The following is a 16,749-nucleotide window of genomic DNA, read 5'->3' on the forward strand; positions in this document are numbered from 1 at the left end:
GGGGACGTGGGTTCGTGCCCCAGTCTGGGAAGATCCCACGTGCCGCGGAGCGGCTGGGCCCATGAGCCATGGCCGCTGAGCCTGCGTGTCCGGAGCCTGTGCTCTGCAATGGGAGAGGCTGCAACAGTGAGAGGCCCACGTACTGCAAAAAAAAAAAAAAAAAAAAAAAAGACTCACTAATCTCAGCTGTAAAAATCCGGGATTACCTGCTATTTCCACCTTTTGTATCCCCATTGCACTAGGCCTTGCATGTAGTAAATTCCCCCCAAATTCTTAGTAAATACTTTAGATCGATTGCAAAGATTCACTATGTTATGTACTTGCAGAAGCACAAATGAAGAAGACTATATAAAATGTCAACTAGTATCCTAAATTAATTTTATTCATCTGCTGAATGTGCTATCTTTATTCCCCTTACACTGAGTTTGTTAGAGTTTTGCTAAAATAAAGCAAAAGCCTCTCTTCTGGGCTTCCCTGGTGGCACAGTGGTTGAAAGTCCAGCTGCCGATGCAGGGGACGCGGGTTCATGCCCTGGTCCGGGAAGATCCCACATGCCGCGGAGCGGCTGGGTCCGTGAGCCATGGCCGCTGAGCCTGAGCGTCCGGAGCCTGTGCTCCGCAACGGGAGAGGCCACAACAGTGAGAGGCCCGCGTACCAAAAAAAAAGTCTCTCTTCTGTATCCTCAGCATATGTTAGGTCTAAAGGAAGAGAGAAGAGATCATTAGACTCTTGATGAAAGTCTCTAATATACCAGACAACTAGAGCTCACTAAAACAATAACAACCACATGTTATATATAAAAAGATGTTATATATAACATATATCCAGAGATTACAATGTGTCAGGCAGTCTTCTATGCTCTTTAAATATGTAATTGTTATAATCTGCACAATAACCATACAAAATAGGTAGTGCTGTTATTCCTGTTTTATAGATGAAGAAACTGAGACAGTTTAGGATACATGCCTCAGATTTAGAGCTAATGTGATAGGTTGAACAATGGCCTCCCAAAGATGTTCATGTCCTAATCCTTAGAATCTGTGACTGTTACTTTACATCATAGAAGGGACTTTGCAGATGTGATAGTTAAGGATCTTGAAATGGAAAAATGATGCTGAGATATCCAGGTAGGTCCAATGTAATCACAAGGCTTCTTTTTTTGTTTGTTTGTTAATACTTGTCTTTCATTGAAAATATATAAAAGCAATAGATGAGGCACTTATCTGGGAGATCAACCTCAAACTCATATCATCTCATTCCCATTATATATATATATAATACATGTTTTGATTTTTTTTATGTTTTACTTTTTTAACATCTTTATTGGAGTATAATTGCTTTACAATGGTGTGTTTGTTTCTGCTGTATAATATGTTTTTAAATTGAAGTATAGTACTGTATTGTGTTAGTTTCAGGTATACAGCACAGTGATTCATATATATGGATATATGTATGTATACATATACATTTATATTCCTTTTCAAATTCTTTTCCCTATAGAATATTGAGTATAGTTCCCTATGCTATACAGTAGTAGTAGTTATCTATTTTATATACAGTAGTGTGTATATGTTAATCCCAAACTCCTAATTTATCTCTCCCCCAACCCCCTTTCCCCTTTGGTAGCCATAAGTTTGTTAGCTATGTCTATAATCATAAAGGTTCTTAAAAGAGGGAGGCAAGAGGATCAAAAGCAGAAGAAGGAGATGGCACAATGGAAGCAGAACTTGGGGAAAAGCACTTCGAAGTTGGAGGAAGAGGGCAAGACAAGGAATATAGACCATCTCTAGAAGCTGGAAAATACAAGGAGATGGATTCTCCCCTGGAGCCTCCAGAAGGAACGCAGCCCTGCCAATACCTTGAAGACTCGTTTTGAACTTCTAACCTTCAGAACTGTAAGATAATAAATTTGTGTTGTTTCAAGACACTAAATTTGTTGTAATTTGTTCAGCAGATAGGAAAGAAATACACCACACATATATTTAGTCCTGAGGAACTTAGTCTGGAAGTAGAAACAGGCTGAAACTGAGGAAAAAAATGTACTTCTTGGAGATGCTAAAAGAGAACGGGCTTACTAAAAAGGTATAAGCTCAAAGGATTCTGTCCAAGGAAAGAGTTCCATGGCAGGCATAATTTCTAGACATGGTTCTGTCACTGGCTACCTTTCAGATGTGAACAGATCACTTTCTGAGCTTAGTTTTCTAATCTTTAAATTGAGAATATTGTACTAGTGTGACTTGATCATAAAGATATTATTAACAAGTTATTTGAATAGGTAATATATACACACTCATTCTACAGAATTGAAAAAGTTTACAGTGAAAATCAAATCTTTCTCTCACTTCTTGTCCTTAAGGTGTCCAAGTCCCCTTCCCCGATGCAATTGTTGTTACCCATTTTCTTCAGTATCCTTTTAGAGATATTTCATGCATTTACAAACATATATATATATATATATGTATATATATATATATATATATGCATGTTCTTTTTTATCATACAAATGATAGCCTATTAAACACATTGTCCTTCACCTTGCTGTGAAGTTAATGAATCACTTGGTAATTATTCTGTAGGATTCCATATTAGTATGTAATGTGGTTCCTCTTTCCTTTTAATAGCTGTGTATTCCATTGTTTCAGTGTGCCAGAATGTATTTAACCTCTTTTCTGTAGAGATATTTAGGTTGTTTCTAGTCTTTTGCTATAGTAAACAAAGGTACAATGCGTATATGTGCTCCAAAATATCTATAGGATAAATACATGAAGTTTCTAGGTGATAGCATGTATTGATTAAAAGTTTGATAAATATTGTCAAATTACACTCCCAAGAGGTGTATTCTAGCTATCTATTGTTATGTATCAAACCACTCCAAACTTAGTGACTTAAAACAACCATTTATTATTTTTTTAAATAAATAAATTTATTTATTTATGTTGGCTGCGTTGGGTCTTCTTTGCAGCACGTGGGCTTTCTTTAGTTGCGTCCAGCGGGGGCTACTTTTTGTTGAGGTCCATGGGCTCCTCATTGTGGTGGCTTCTCTTGTTGTGGAGCACAGGCTCTAGGCATGCAGGCTTCATTACTTGTGGCACACAGGCTCAATAGTTGTGGTGCACAGGCCTAGTTGCTCCGCTGCATGTGGGATCTTCCCAGACCAGGGATCAAACCCATGTCCCCTGCGTTGGCAGGCGGATTCTCAACCACTGCACCACCGGGGAAGCCCCAACCACTTATTATTATTTCTCACTGTTCTGGGGTTGATGGGCTCAGCTGGGTAGTTCCTGCCTGGGGTTTCCTGTATATTTGCAGATATATGGCTGTGAGGACAGAGTTTCTGAAGGTCTCTTCACTTTGTCAACAAAAATATCAATAAACAATAATAAGAATAGAAACGAGTTTTCTGATTACTCTGAGAAACTGCTCCCAGAGAAGTGTGGTTTCCAGCAGTTTTATATCTTGTCAGAACAAAGAACATTAAACAAGTCAGGGTTACATTTCTTCAAGATTTCAAAAAACAAAAAACAGACCAGCACATACATGTCAAGTCAGTATGGCCTTGGTGCCTGGGAAGGGAGTCTTATCATCAAAGCAGTAGCAGTATTGGTGTCCCAGGGAGAGAGACATTTAATCTTTCTTCTTAACATGGGCATTGTTTACTTTTGGTCAGTGTATTCTTTTGTCTAATAATTAAAGCAGATGTACAATTGATAGGCCACAAACTGGCTATATTTGTTAGCATAAATTTCAAGTTAACTCATGTATAAGCCAGAATGACTTCCCTATATCTCAATATGTGAAAATTTCTTTTTTCAATTCCCCCCTTTTGACCATAAATCTTTCAATAGGAAGCACGGATGATCAAAATTTGTTCCTTGAGGCGGGGGTGGAATTTTTGCTGCTCCGGCTCCATCCTGTCCCTTGGTGCTAAGTCTACCTCTTTCCTTTTTTTGAGGAATAGAGTTACCTAGTGAGTCGTGGGGAGAATTAATTTTTTTTTTAATTAAAAAAAATTTTTTTATTGGCTGCATTGGGTCTTCATTGCTGCGTGCGGGCTTTCTCTAGTTGTGGCGAGCGGGGGCTTCTCTTGTTGTGGAGCACAGGCCTTAGGCTTGCGGGCTTTAGTAGTTGCAGCATGCGGGCTCAGTAGTTGCAACACACGGGCCCTAGAGCACGTGGGCTTCAGTAGTTGTGGTGCACGGGCTTAGTTGCTCCACGGCATGTGGGATCTTCACGGCCCAGGGATCGAACCCATGTCCCCAGCATTGGCAGGCAGACTTTCAACCACTGCACCACCAGGGAAGTCCCAGGAATTAACTGAGTATAATGGATAAGCACAAAGATATATTGACAGGGAAGAATTTCATTGGCTATACATTTTATCAACCATATTGAATTGTCACACAAACATTGTACGTGAGCTTTTATTAGCAGTAGACTTGAAGCAAGCGGTGATACACATCATGAGTAGCTTGATAGCTGGGAAAATAATAATAATACGTATTATGAAAATGATAATTATTTGTAAAGCAGAGAAAAAAAATTGCCTGTTCCTGAAGGGATCCAACTAAACAAGTCATTGAAAGGGTCAGTTTTTCTTTCATCTTGTAACCATTTTGCTTTTGAGACATTCTTTCTAGGCGTGTCTCAACTTCTCCAGAGGTATTGATATAACTACAGCAAGTAGTATGAGCAATAGCACAAACACCTCCTTGTTCAGCCAGCAGAAAATTTAAGGCAATTCTGTTATCTAATACTACTTGGGCTAAGGAATTTAGGGATGTCTGTTGTACTGCCATGCTTTTTTCAGTCTCTTTGGTTATTTAACCAATGGTGACTAATAGATTCCTGAGCATATTCCTGCTTACATATACACCTGCACTAGGAATTAAGATTCCCAAAAGACTTTGCCACCAGGTGTCTTGGTATCCTGATAACATAGATCTTTTAACTCTGTAATGGGGAGAACAGGAGGTTCATCTGTTTCCCATAATGTCCCAATAACCATAAACCTCCTATTTGTCAGCTGTTAAGATATTTATGTGCCCATCCTTGGGAAGGTGGATCAATTCTAATACCACATATGAAGACAATCAAATCCACAAAGGTATATTATTGAAACATAATTTCTCTCTCTAAATTATCCTCATTTTTAACAAATAGAGTCAAATTAAGCTGATTTGTTTGCAAAATTAGTCTGGTTTCAATATACTTGGACTGATTATTTACATAAGTGTAATTGATCATATGGGCTCTTTAGAATTTGGCTTTGCTGGAACTTTTCATAGGGGATCTCAGATTGAACTTTTAAAAAGCCCCTCTCAAGGCCAGGAAAGCCATGCCATTAGATTCTACCTGCAATACCTGCAGATTTAGGTGGATTCCTCTCTTCTTGAGTTCCAAAATATCTTGAGGTTCCTGCATCTGCCAGGAAGTGGCCTTATTTACTTACCTGGAAAGGCTGTTAGGAACCTAAGAGCTTCCAAATTCTGAAGGGATCAGGCGGAGAGAAAAGATAAATGCTTCAATTCTGTTTACAAAGGTGTAATTTACCAAATTGCTGTAAGTCATAATGAGCTTAAGTGAAAGGTTCCCTTATCTCTCAAAAACAAAGATTAAAAGCCAGTAATATTTCAGACAAAAAGTCGTAAGAATTAGAATCACATTTATCAATTCATTCAATCCTGTGTTGTTAATTCTTGTTTCATTCGAGTCCAGTTTTTCCATTAGTTTTGTCGACCTTGCCTGATGATTGAGGATGATAGTGACTGATAATTTCAAGAAGTTTGTGAGGGTTTTTGTTAAGGCTTTTATGATTTATCCATTGAAGTGGGTGCCTTGGTCACTGGAGAGTGTAGAAAGTATACCCCAAGGGGAAAACACTTTTTTTGACCATTTCTTTTTTCATTGTAAATGCATCAGTCTTGCAGCACAGGAAGCCTTTAACCCATCAAATAAAAAAATGGAGTTTGCCAGAGAGCCATCGTAGATTTCCCATAGCCCTGATTGTTTAATTTACAGCTATTTGTTTACCCATCTTAATATCTCTGATTTAGGAGCAGATTGTTGCCATGCTACAAGGACATCAGGATGGCAAAAGTCTGACAATGAGGGGTTAATTTTTTTTGTAGAAGCAGAATAGACTTTACATGTGCCATAATCTTACAGATTCTGTTTTTGCTGCCTTTGAATGAAAGTAGGTTCAATCCCTTTAGTGTGAGCCTCAATTTTGACGACCTATAACATTTTATGTCAGAACATATAAGGATTTCTGGAATTCCATATAACTTCTGGAACATCTATAAGATATATTTATATAGACATAACTTAAAGAGGGCTTAATGTTACCTTTTATTTGACAATGTTTCCCCTATAATTTAATCTACCAAATAATCCTAGTTATTTTAATACTTTTTCTGAGATGCCTCATGGGCCCTGTGAAGCATCCCAAAGTTAGCTGGAGCTCAGAAGAACTTTAATTAGAATTTGAAATTCAGGAGTTTGTCAAAAATTTCAAAAAATTTGGTCAAATAGAATCATGTCATTGTGAAATAATACTTATTCACTCAACCAAAGTAAGAAAAGATTTTAAAATCAAGTACAAATCACTTAAAGGCAAAGAAATTCACACGATCTGTTATCGAAAGCAGCATTCCAAGAAAACCTTGTTTTCTTAATAGAGAGAGAAAACCAAATTCTAGTCTTGCTATAGCTTACTGTTAATAACAAAATTCATGTATTTAATTAACTTCAATCTAATCTTAATCAATCCTGACCACATACAAAATTCCTTTTTTTCCCCAACAAGTATATTTCCATTCTTCATATCTTCTATCACCAACAACATATATCCTACTTTCTTTACACACTGAAATGTTTCCCTTATTATTTTAGTAGCTTTAATTACATATTATAATTTTTAACCCTTAAAAGCCTTAACAAAACCAAGAAACAAGTAATTGAACTGTTTGTTATATCAGCATTTTCTGATTAGCAAACTTAAGAACATATTCCATAACCTCTAAATACATTTTTCTCATAGCATAATTTCTCTTTTATGTGGTACAAGATGCATGTTTAATAAACCCAACCATCTATAGTTTCCCTCTCGTAAGAAGACAAAAGTAGGTAAACTTAGATTTATTCAGCAATTAATGTTCCAGTATTTTATCCTAATTAAAATGACCTAGACCTTCAATGAATTCTCATCATTTAATTTAGCAAAACTCTAAAGTTTTAAGTTACCAAAAATCTGGAAAAACTATTTTTAAGTAGACATTTCTAAAACATAATTATTCCCAGTGTTTACTCAAAAGCTTTTATCCCATACCAAGTTAATTTTCTTGCTGACAAATTTTCAACAGATATAGTATGAACTTACTGACTTTCAGTAAACCCAGGTACAATAAAAGTACTATACTTAATGTTGATGATTCTAAAGATATGTCTGTATTAATTAACAAACTTAAACAACAAACTTAAACTAAGTTCAATACCAGGTATTAATTTAATACTGAATATTCTCCAGATCACATGAAGCTGAAATTTATTTAGTTTAGTTTCCCTGTAATTAGAAATGTTTGGTTTGTAAGCACTTACTTTTCTTTAAGCCAATTAAATAGAGCTCATTTACAGACTAATCTCAATAGTATTTTCCAAAGACAAAGACACATACTGAGACATACATGTATCCAGACAGACAGAGATCTCATAGCTTCATCTTAAAATTTAATTTAGGGAGTATTATGGCCAGGCCATATTACAAAGGAAAATAATCTTTTTACATTTCATTGGTTAGTAACTGAAAGCAGTCCAATTCTGGAGAATGTACCTCAAGGGACTGCATTCAGGAAACGAATTTGAGTTTCCCATAGCTGGCACACTTACACACAAGACGAATGCAAACATACACACAAAGAGCAAAATCAAATCCCGATGGGACAAAAAAAAAGGGTAGGATTAAAGACCTAAATGTAAGGGCAGACACCATCAAACTCTTAGAGGAAAACATAGGCAGAACACTCTATGACATAAATCACAGCAAGATCCTTTCTGACCCACCTCCTAGAGAAATGGAAATAAAAACAAAAATAAACAAATGGGACCTAATGAAACTTAAGAGCTTTTGCACAGCAAAGGAAACCATAAACAAGACGAAAAGACAACCCTCAGAATGGGAGAAAATATTTGCAAATGAAGCAACTGACAAAGGATTAATCTCCAAAATTTACAAGCAGCTCATGCAGCTCAATATCAAAAAATCCAACAACCCAGTTCAAAAATGGGTGAAGACCTAAATAGACATTTCTCCAAAGAAGATATACAGACTGCCAACAAACACATGAAAGAATGCTCAACATCATTAATCATTAGAGAAATGCAAATCAAAACTACAATGAGGTATCATCTCACACCAGTCAGAATGGCCATCATCAAAAAATCTACAAACAATAAATGCTGGAGAGGGTGTGGAGGAAATGGAACCCTCTTGTACTGTTGGTGGGAATGTAAATTGATACAGCCACTATGGAGAACAGTATGGATGTTCCTTAAAAAACTAAAACTAGAACTACCATAAGACCCAGCAACCCCACTACTGGGCATATACCCTGAGAAAACCATAATTCAAAGAGTCATGTATAAAAATGTTCATTGCAGCATTATTTACAATAGGCAGGACATGGAAGCAACCTAAGTGTCCATCAACAGATGAATGGATAAAGAAGATGTGGCACATATATACAATGGAATATTACTCAGCCATAAACAGGAATGAAACTGAGTTATTTGTAGCGAGGTGGATGGACCTAGAGACTGTCATTCAGAGTGAAGTAAGTCAGAAGGAGAAAAACAAATACCGTATGCTAACACATACATATGGAATCTAAAAAAAAAAAAATGGTCATGAAGAACCTAGGGGCAAGATGGGAATAAAGATGCAGACCTACTAGAGAATGGACTTGAGGATACGGGGAGGGGGAAGGATAAGCTGTGACAAAGTGAGAGAGTGGCATGGACATATATACACTACCAAACGTAAAATAGATAGCTAGTGGGAAGCAGCCGCATAGCACAGGGAGATCAGCTCCGTGCTTTGTGACCACCTAGAGGGGTGGGATAGGGAGGGTGGGAGGGAGGGAGATGCAAGAGGGAAGAGATATGGGGACATATGTATATGTATAACTGATTCACTTTGTTATAAAGCAGAAACTAACACACCATTGTAAAGCAATTATACTCCAATAAAGATGTTAAAAAAAAAAGATGAAGTCCAACTATTTTTCTTTTCAATTTTTTCCAAACAAGGATCTCTCTGTTTAAAAACAAACAACACGCAAATGGAAAGATAGGGAATCATGTCTGCACGTGTCATGGCAATTCACCTGGCAAATGCAAAACCAAAAATAACGGTTGGAATAAGTTAAATTTACTTACTTGAGTTCAAAAAGCCTCTTTCCTGTTGTTTTCCTTGGCTTGAAGTTCTACCAATTAACCCAATTCCAAAGCCTCAGGCAACGTGAGCTATGTTTTTACTTCAAGGACGTGATTAAAGTTAATGTCAAGCTTTCTCCTAGGAGTACTTTTCTCTCTCAGGGTCAGAATTTTGAAAAGATGTTTTATCAAGCCAGCTGTATTTAATTGTGCATGCAAAAATCAGTTTTGGAATGTCAAAAAAATAAAGTTTCATCTTGGCCAATGTAAGGTTTGAAAAGTACTTGCAGTAATTGGCTCCATGCCGATTGTAGAAGCTAGCCAGAGTTCCAGTGGGGGCTGCCTGTCTGGGAGCTGGGAGGCTTTAGAAGCACCATCTCCCATTTTCTTTTAGTTTTATTTTATTATAAAGTACAAATCTAAATTTAAATTTCCAATTTTAAGCTACATAAAAAATCAGCCCACCCCATTCACTCCAAAATTCCTTCCAGACCTTCCTGCCTGGAAATTCCCTCTAGGTCCCTTGCCTGGAAATTCCTCCTAGGTCCTCTGCCTAGGAATTTCCCCCAGGTCCTCTGCCTAGGATTTGTATTGGTACCCCCTTAGGACTCCAAGTCTTAAGGTAACAGCTCAAATAAAAGTCATGGACCATCACTTAATATAAGGAGATCCAGATATCAGGGAAAACTCACTAAATTACCTGAAGAGTGCTCTGAAGCCAGGGGGAGCTCAAGAGGTCCATGCTTCCCCCCTCCGTGTGCTCCCCCACACGCAGGAAAAAAAAAAAAAGGAGGTCCGTTCCTGGTACCGAGTTCCAATACAAAGTAGACTCCAGATGACCTCAGGTGGGTTTTTCTGATCTCCTGCTGACTACACCCAGTAATGTTGATGAAAATAATCAATAATAAGAATAGAAAAGAGTTTTATTTGAGCCAAACTGAAGACTGGCCCAGAAGCCTCCTTCCCAGATACTCTGAGAAACTGCTCCCAGAGAAGCACGGTTTCCAGTACAGTTTTATATCTTGTCAGAGCAAAGAACATTAAAAAAGTCAGGGTTACATTTCTTCAAGGTTTCAAAAACAAACAAACGAGCAAACAAAAAACAGACCAGCATGTACACAGCAAGTCAGTATGGCCTTGGTGCCTGGGAAGGGAGTCTTATCGAAGGAGTACAAGCATTGGCAACCCAGGAAGAGAGACATTTAATCTTTATTTTTAACATGGACATTCTTTACTTTTGGTCAATGTATCCTTTTGTCTAATAATTAAAGCAGATGTACAAAGTATGTTTGATAGGCCACAAACAGGCTAATTTAGTTAACATAAAATTCAAGTTAAGCCAGAATGACTTCCCTATATCTCAATATCTGAAAATTTCTTTTATCAACTTACATGTGTGACACTTGGTCTAGGAGGACCTGGCAACTGGGGACAAGGAATTTTCAGACAGCTTTTATCTACCCTAATGTAGGGCTGATCTATATCTCCTCCTCACCCCCAGCAATATATTCTCTTGCATAACACAAGAATGGCAGAGTCCATTTTGATGTTAAAAATGGTATCTCATAATTTTTATTTGTTTTTTATCTTATTGTGAGTGAGGTTTAACATTGTTTCACATGTTTAAGAACTACTTGTATTTACTTTTATGTGCATGTCCTCATAACTGCTCTCATAATTTTTGCCCATTTTTCTATGAGTTTTTAGTTAGTCAAGAAATAAGGCTGGTGGTTTCATGGAATAGGCTCCATTGGCTGGTGGGGAAGAGAGAGAAAGAGATGACCGTGGATCAGCTGTGCAGAAGGAATCCACTGTTCTTTGCACTGTCTGTGAAAGTGACAAGGCCTAAAAAGAAATGGCTGAATGTTTTGATTTATGGATGCAGACCTTTGTGCAGGCAGCCTTGTGAGAAGGTTCAAGTGTCCCAGACATGTTGTAGAAGCTGCGAACAGCCACAGACCTAAAGAGACCATGCAGTAAGGAACAGTGGACAGATGACATCTGGGCACATGACCGATTCCACCCTCGGTGCTTTGGTCTTTTGTAGGATCCAGTAACTTTGGCTTAGCAGGTAGTGAGGTAGGCAAGATGTAGAAACCCCTCAATATGACTGAAATTAAAATTTCTGCCAGCCCTGTAGAATAGGGACTCAGAATATAGAAAATTAAATCATATTTCTTGCCCACATGAGATGGTGGACTTGTTAGTCCACAATCACTTAAAATCTACAAGTCTTTTCGTTTATTCAAGAAGTGTTTTGAATGCATGTTTTTTGCTAGGCATTGTGTTTGTTACTGTAGACACCGTGCTGAATTAGCAGACAGGGTTCCTGTCCTTGTGATGCAAACAGGCTAGCAGAGTTAAACACATCCTCATACAATGAACTATATGATTACAATAATGAAAAATACCATGAAGGAGAAGTGAAAGGTGTGATGAGACATTATAATAGAGGCCTAATCTAGACCAGGGTCTCAGGAAACTGCTTAGAAAAAAATGACTCTGGGGGAGGGGGCAGCTTTTCAGAAAACATGTTCAGAGGGAAGTAAATTTCTTGAACTTGAGATTGATGGAGGGGTGATGATGTACTTGGACAATGTTTCATAAAAAGTTATTGAGGATGTAAAAGAACACATTTTATTTTTGAAAGAGCAAGTTTTTGAAAAGATTAAAAGGTCTTAATTTCTAAAATGTAAGAAATCAAAATGTAAGAAAAAATACAGTTATGCAAAAAATGAATCTGCAAGAATTTTTTAGCAATTTTTCTAATAGCCAAAATACAAAAACTATCTAAATATCCAACAGTAGTGAGTTATTTAAATAAATATGGTACAAACACAAAATGGAATACTATTCAACTTTTAAAATGTTGATGTAGGTGATTTATTGGTTGGTTATATGAAGAAAAATGTTTATTAAACAAAATGAATGATATCCTGTTTTTTGTCAAAATATTTAATAAAGAATATATGTTAACATAGAAAAATAGATTATTTCTGAGCAGTAAGGTTATTTTCTTCATTTGGCATGTCTGAATTTTCTAATTTTTCTACAAAGCTTTATACCAAGGCAAGAATGATAAAAGTGCATTTTGACAAAAAATGTTGTGAACAAGCTTGTAATATTTTGGATATTAAAAAGTCTTGGGGGGGGGTTCCCTGGTGGCGCAGTGGTTGAGAGTCTGCCTGCCGATGCAGGGGACACGGGTTCGTGCCCTGGTCCGGGAGGATCCCACATGCTAAGGAGCGACTGGGCCCATGAGCCATGGCCGCTGAGCCTGCACGTCCAGAGCCCGTGCTCCGCAATGGGAGAGGCCACAACAGTGAGAGGCCCGCGTACCGCAAAAAAAAAAAAAAAAGTCTTGGTGGGAGGTGCTTCGGGCTGGGGATGAAGGAAGTAGCCTTGGAGGATGTCACGTCCATGCTCAGATTCAATTCCTTTCATGAGAAGAAGATAAAAGACTTTTTCTGGGCTTGTGAAAAAATCAGCCTTGTGAAAAAAATGTGTGATGTTAATATCCTTTTCATTCTTATTTACAAAGCTTGTTTAATTAAATTATTTCTATGAGGCCTAGAATTGTCTTTTATTTTTATTCAAAATCCCTCAGCTGCAGGACTTGGTAAATGTTCACTGTCTTCTAAAAGTCTCATTTAATGTTTTTCTTTTAAACAGCTTGAGCCCAAAGTTTAGTGACATTTGGCCATAAATGGAGGTGACAAAATAAAGGTCTCATTTGTTTCTAAAAAATGTATCCATCACAAGAGGTGTACTTATGAGCAGTTCACACATAATAATAATACAGACTTAAAGGTGGAGCATCATCTGAGGTCCAGATCCTGTTCCTGAGGTTACTGTGCTAACCACCCTGTATAGACTCTCCCCTCCTGAGACTGTGCTGAAGCACATTTCATGCATGATGTTCCAATCTTTACTCATCCATTCCACTTTGGACCACTGCAAAGAGCATGAGCCATTTCAGAGGGGCATTCAAAGAAGTGTATGTGTTATTTTGACAGTGGCATCACGAAGATGAAAGTATTTATACTTGCCCCACGTACAGTGAAAAGCATGAGAGTTAATGCTTTCAGTCACTTTCATTTTCTAGGAAAAATAATGGTGTTGGTTTGTTTGGAAACCCCCTCAAACACAGCAAAATGGGATGCCCTTGTGATTGCCCATATGCTGGACTCTTTTAGAATACAAGTTAAGTGCTGAGCTCCCTCTAGTGACAGTAATATAGATACAGTTTGAGAACTGTGATACTTCTACATATTTTGCAATTCAATTCAACTATTTTTAATTTCATTAATTCACTTTCCATTCCTCAGTAACAAAAGCTATCTTTTTTCCTACCTTATCCTGCTGGCTTAATGGAGTCTAAATTCCTTGGCACGTGCCTAAAATTTCTCAACTATCTTCCTGAGACCCATTTTTATAAATTTAACATGCTACTTCTTTGAATATAAATTCTCCACTGTTTCTAAACTGGTTTATTCACTGTCCTCAGACATACTCGTATCTCTTCTACCTCCTTTTCTCCTACCTTTCTTCCTGCCCTCCCTCCCTCCCTTCCTACCTCTACCCCTCCTTCCTCCCTTCCTCCCTTCATTTCTTCCCTCCTTCCTTTCTTCCTTCCCAGACTGGCATGCATACCAACCATCCCTCTTACTATCCTTAAGGATTAGCTCGAACTCAACTTCCTTAGCGGACATTTAGCTCAAGGAAATTATTGTAGAGCATAAAGTATACTGTATGAATTCTTCAGTAAATAACTTAAAAATATCGTGTTGTGCAAGGTTTGGGGCATCTTAATCAGAACACACTTAAGATCTTGCCACTGAATGGGAGCAGATATATTCTAGCTCTTTCACCTTCCCAATTACTCCTGTGATGGGAAAAGGATGTTGGCTTACTGCTCACCAGAGTTTCCCTGGTTAGTGTCAAAATATTTCCCAAGTCTCTGATTTTGCCAAAAATAATAGGCCTTGATACTTCTGTGACATAAAGAAACATTTTAAATTTTTCTCATGTTTAATTTAGGGAAATTTAGCATTTAAAATTAAGATTGTAAAAATCACCAATTTTTATTACAGAAGACATTAAAAGGAGAACTTATCCTCAAAATGTAACATAATGATTTATGCCTTTTAACTGTTTTAAAGCCCTTCCACATCTGTCATCTCATTTCATATTTCCTACAAATTCACAAGAATTATTTCTCAAATGGGCTTTAAGTGACCAGGAATGAGAACTGGAGAAGCATACTTAGCTTTCTCCTTTCTATATGTACCAGTGAGCCACTGACTAAAGGTCCTTTCATTGGGTGTCTATATGAATCATTATTCACTTTGAATGGTCTAAGGAAGGGCTTGGTTCAAAATCTGGATTGGATTAGATATCTCTGCTCCTTCTTGATTCTTTTTGCTATTGTTTAACAAAGATGTGGGGTAAGGGCAGAGGAGGAAAGACATAGGAAGGAAGGGAGACAGCTCTAGATTCAGGAAAATACGATATACACCAGAAAGTGTGGAAACTAAGGACATTTTGAAGGAAAGAAAGGGAAGTGCACAAGTGGCTGTCCTCAGTGCTGGGGGGCGGGGGGTAGTTATCTGGGTGTTGTCTAACCTCTAGGAAAGAGATGCAGTTCCTCCAACATTACACACTCCCTCTCCTGCTGCTCTTAATAGAGGGTTGATTTCAGGGAGAAAATAATCATGTATTAGATATTAAATAAAGGGAAAATATTCTTCAGAAGATTCAAGAATATACAAGATCATATAGATATTCATCAAACATCTATTATATGCCAGATTCTGGGGATACAGTTATAATGGACACAACCCTCAAGGAGCTTATAAGTCAATGAAAGAGCTTATAGGTCAGTGAAGGACAAAAATAATAATAATAACCATTTTTTAAATGCTTACACTATGTAGAACTTGTTTACACTTGACATTACTTAATCCTCACAGCTCTATGATGTGGTTAGTATTATTTTCACTTTATAGATATGGCAACTAAGGTACGAAAGGTTAAGTAACCTGTCTAGAGTTCCACAGCTGGCAAGTGACAGAACTGGAAATTTGAGTCCAGGGAGTGGAATATCAAAACCTTTGCCTTTGATCTCTTTTTTTCTTCCCATATCAGTGCTTCACTGATATGAAAGAGGAAAACATTATATTGAATGCTTTTAGTGTACCAACTTTGTAGTGAGTTCTGTGGATACCTGGTGTGTAGGATTCACTATGAAGATGGAGGCCAATAGATAGTTATGAAGCAGTTGTAATAAGTGGAAGTAGACATTGACATAGGAGCTTGGTGAAGGGGTTGGTTAGGAAAAACCTCTGTAAGAGCTGATACCTGACCTGAGCCCTGATAGGTGAGTAGGGACCGGACAAGTAAAGAGCAGAAGAAAGTGCCTTCCAGGCAGAGGAAGCTGGATGCCTGAATGCTTGAAAGAGCACAGTTTGCTGAGAGAATGCAAGTAATCAATATAATATGAGGCAGGGGCTAAAGTACGGACTAGGAGACTAGACAGGAGAGATGGCAAAGCTGAATAGGCCGAGGCCAGATAATGAAGAATCTCTTTATTTAATATTTAATGTTTTACTGTTTCTATAAAAGTGAAACATTTATTTTTTGAAAAGGATTTCAATATTGTACTTATTATAATAATATATAAAAGTACAAAGACGTAAGTAAAAATCACCTAAAATCTTCTCAATCTGAGATTACAACTGTTGACATTTTATTGAACACCCAGCATCTTTCTATACTGTATATATATATATATATATATATATATATGTAATTTTACGTAAGTAGAACTATACTATGCACATTGTTCTGTAACTTCCCTCCATTTTTATGTCAATGATGAGACTTGGACTTTATTCTAAAGAGTATACGTGAACGATTTTCAACAAGAATAATAATATTTGTAATAATATCAACAAGCATAATAATATTTGTAATAATATCAACAAGCATAATAATATTTGTAAATTGAAAAAACATAACAGTATTGTATAGTGTGAATTTGAGGCAATATGGTGGCAGGAATACCATAGAACCCAGGGAAGAAATGATGATGACATGAACCAGGCAATGGTGGTGGGCTAGATAAAGGGATGAATTCAGATGGTACAGGAGTAGGCTCAGCAGTCTCTGTGACCGTGGGGATAGACTTGTGAAGTGGTGGGAGGTGCTGAGAGAGAGAGAGAGAGAGAGATCTCCAGTGAGTCCCAGGTTGCTGGCTCAGGACAATGTGTAGGTATTAGCACCAGTAACTAGCAGTTTGGAGTGCCTGTGGCATGTTCA

Source organism: Delphinapterus leucas, chromosome 17 (genome assembly GCF_059928025.1).
Source record: "Delphinapterus leucas isolate spDelLeu-1000000601 "Yukka" chromosome 17, BTC_Dleu_Yukka2, whole genome shotgun sequence".
Lineage (NCBI taxonomy): Eukaryota > Metazoa > Chordata > Mammalia > Artiodactyla > Monodontidae > Delphinapterus > Delphinapterus leucas.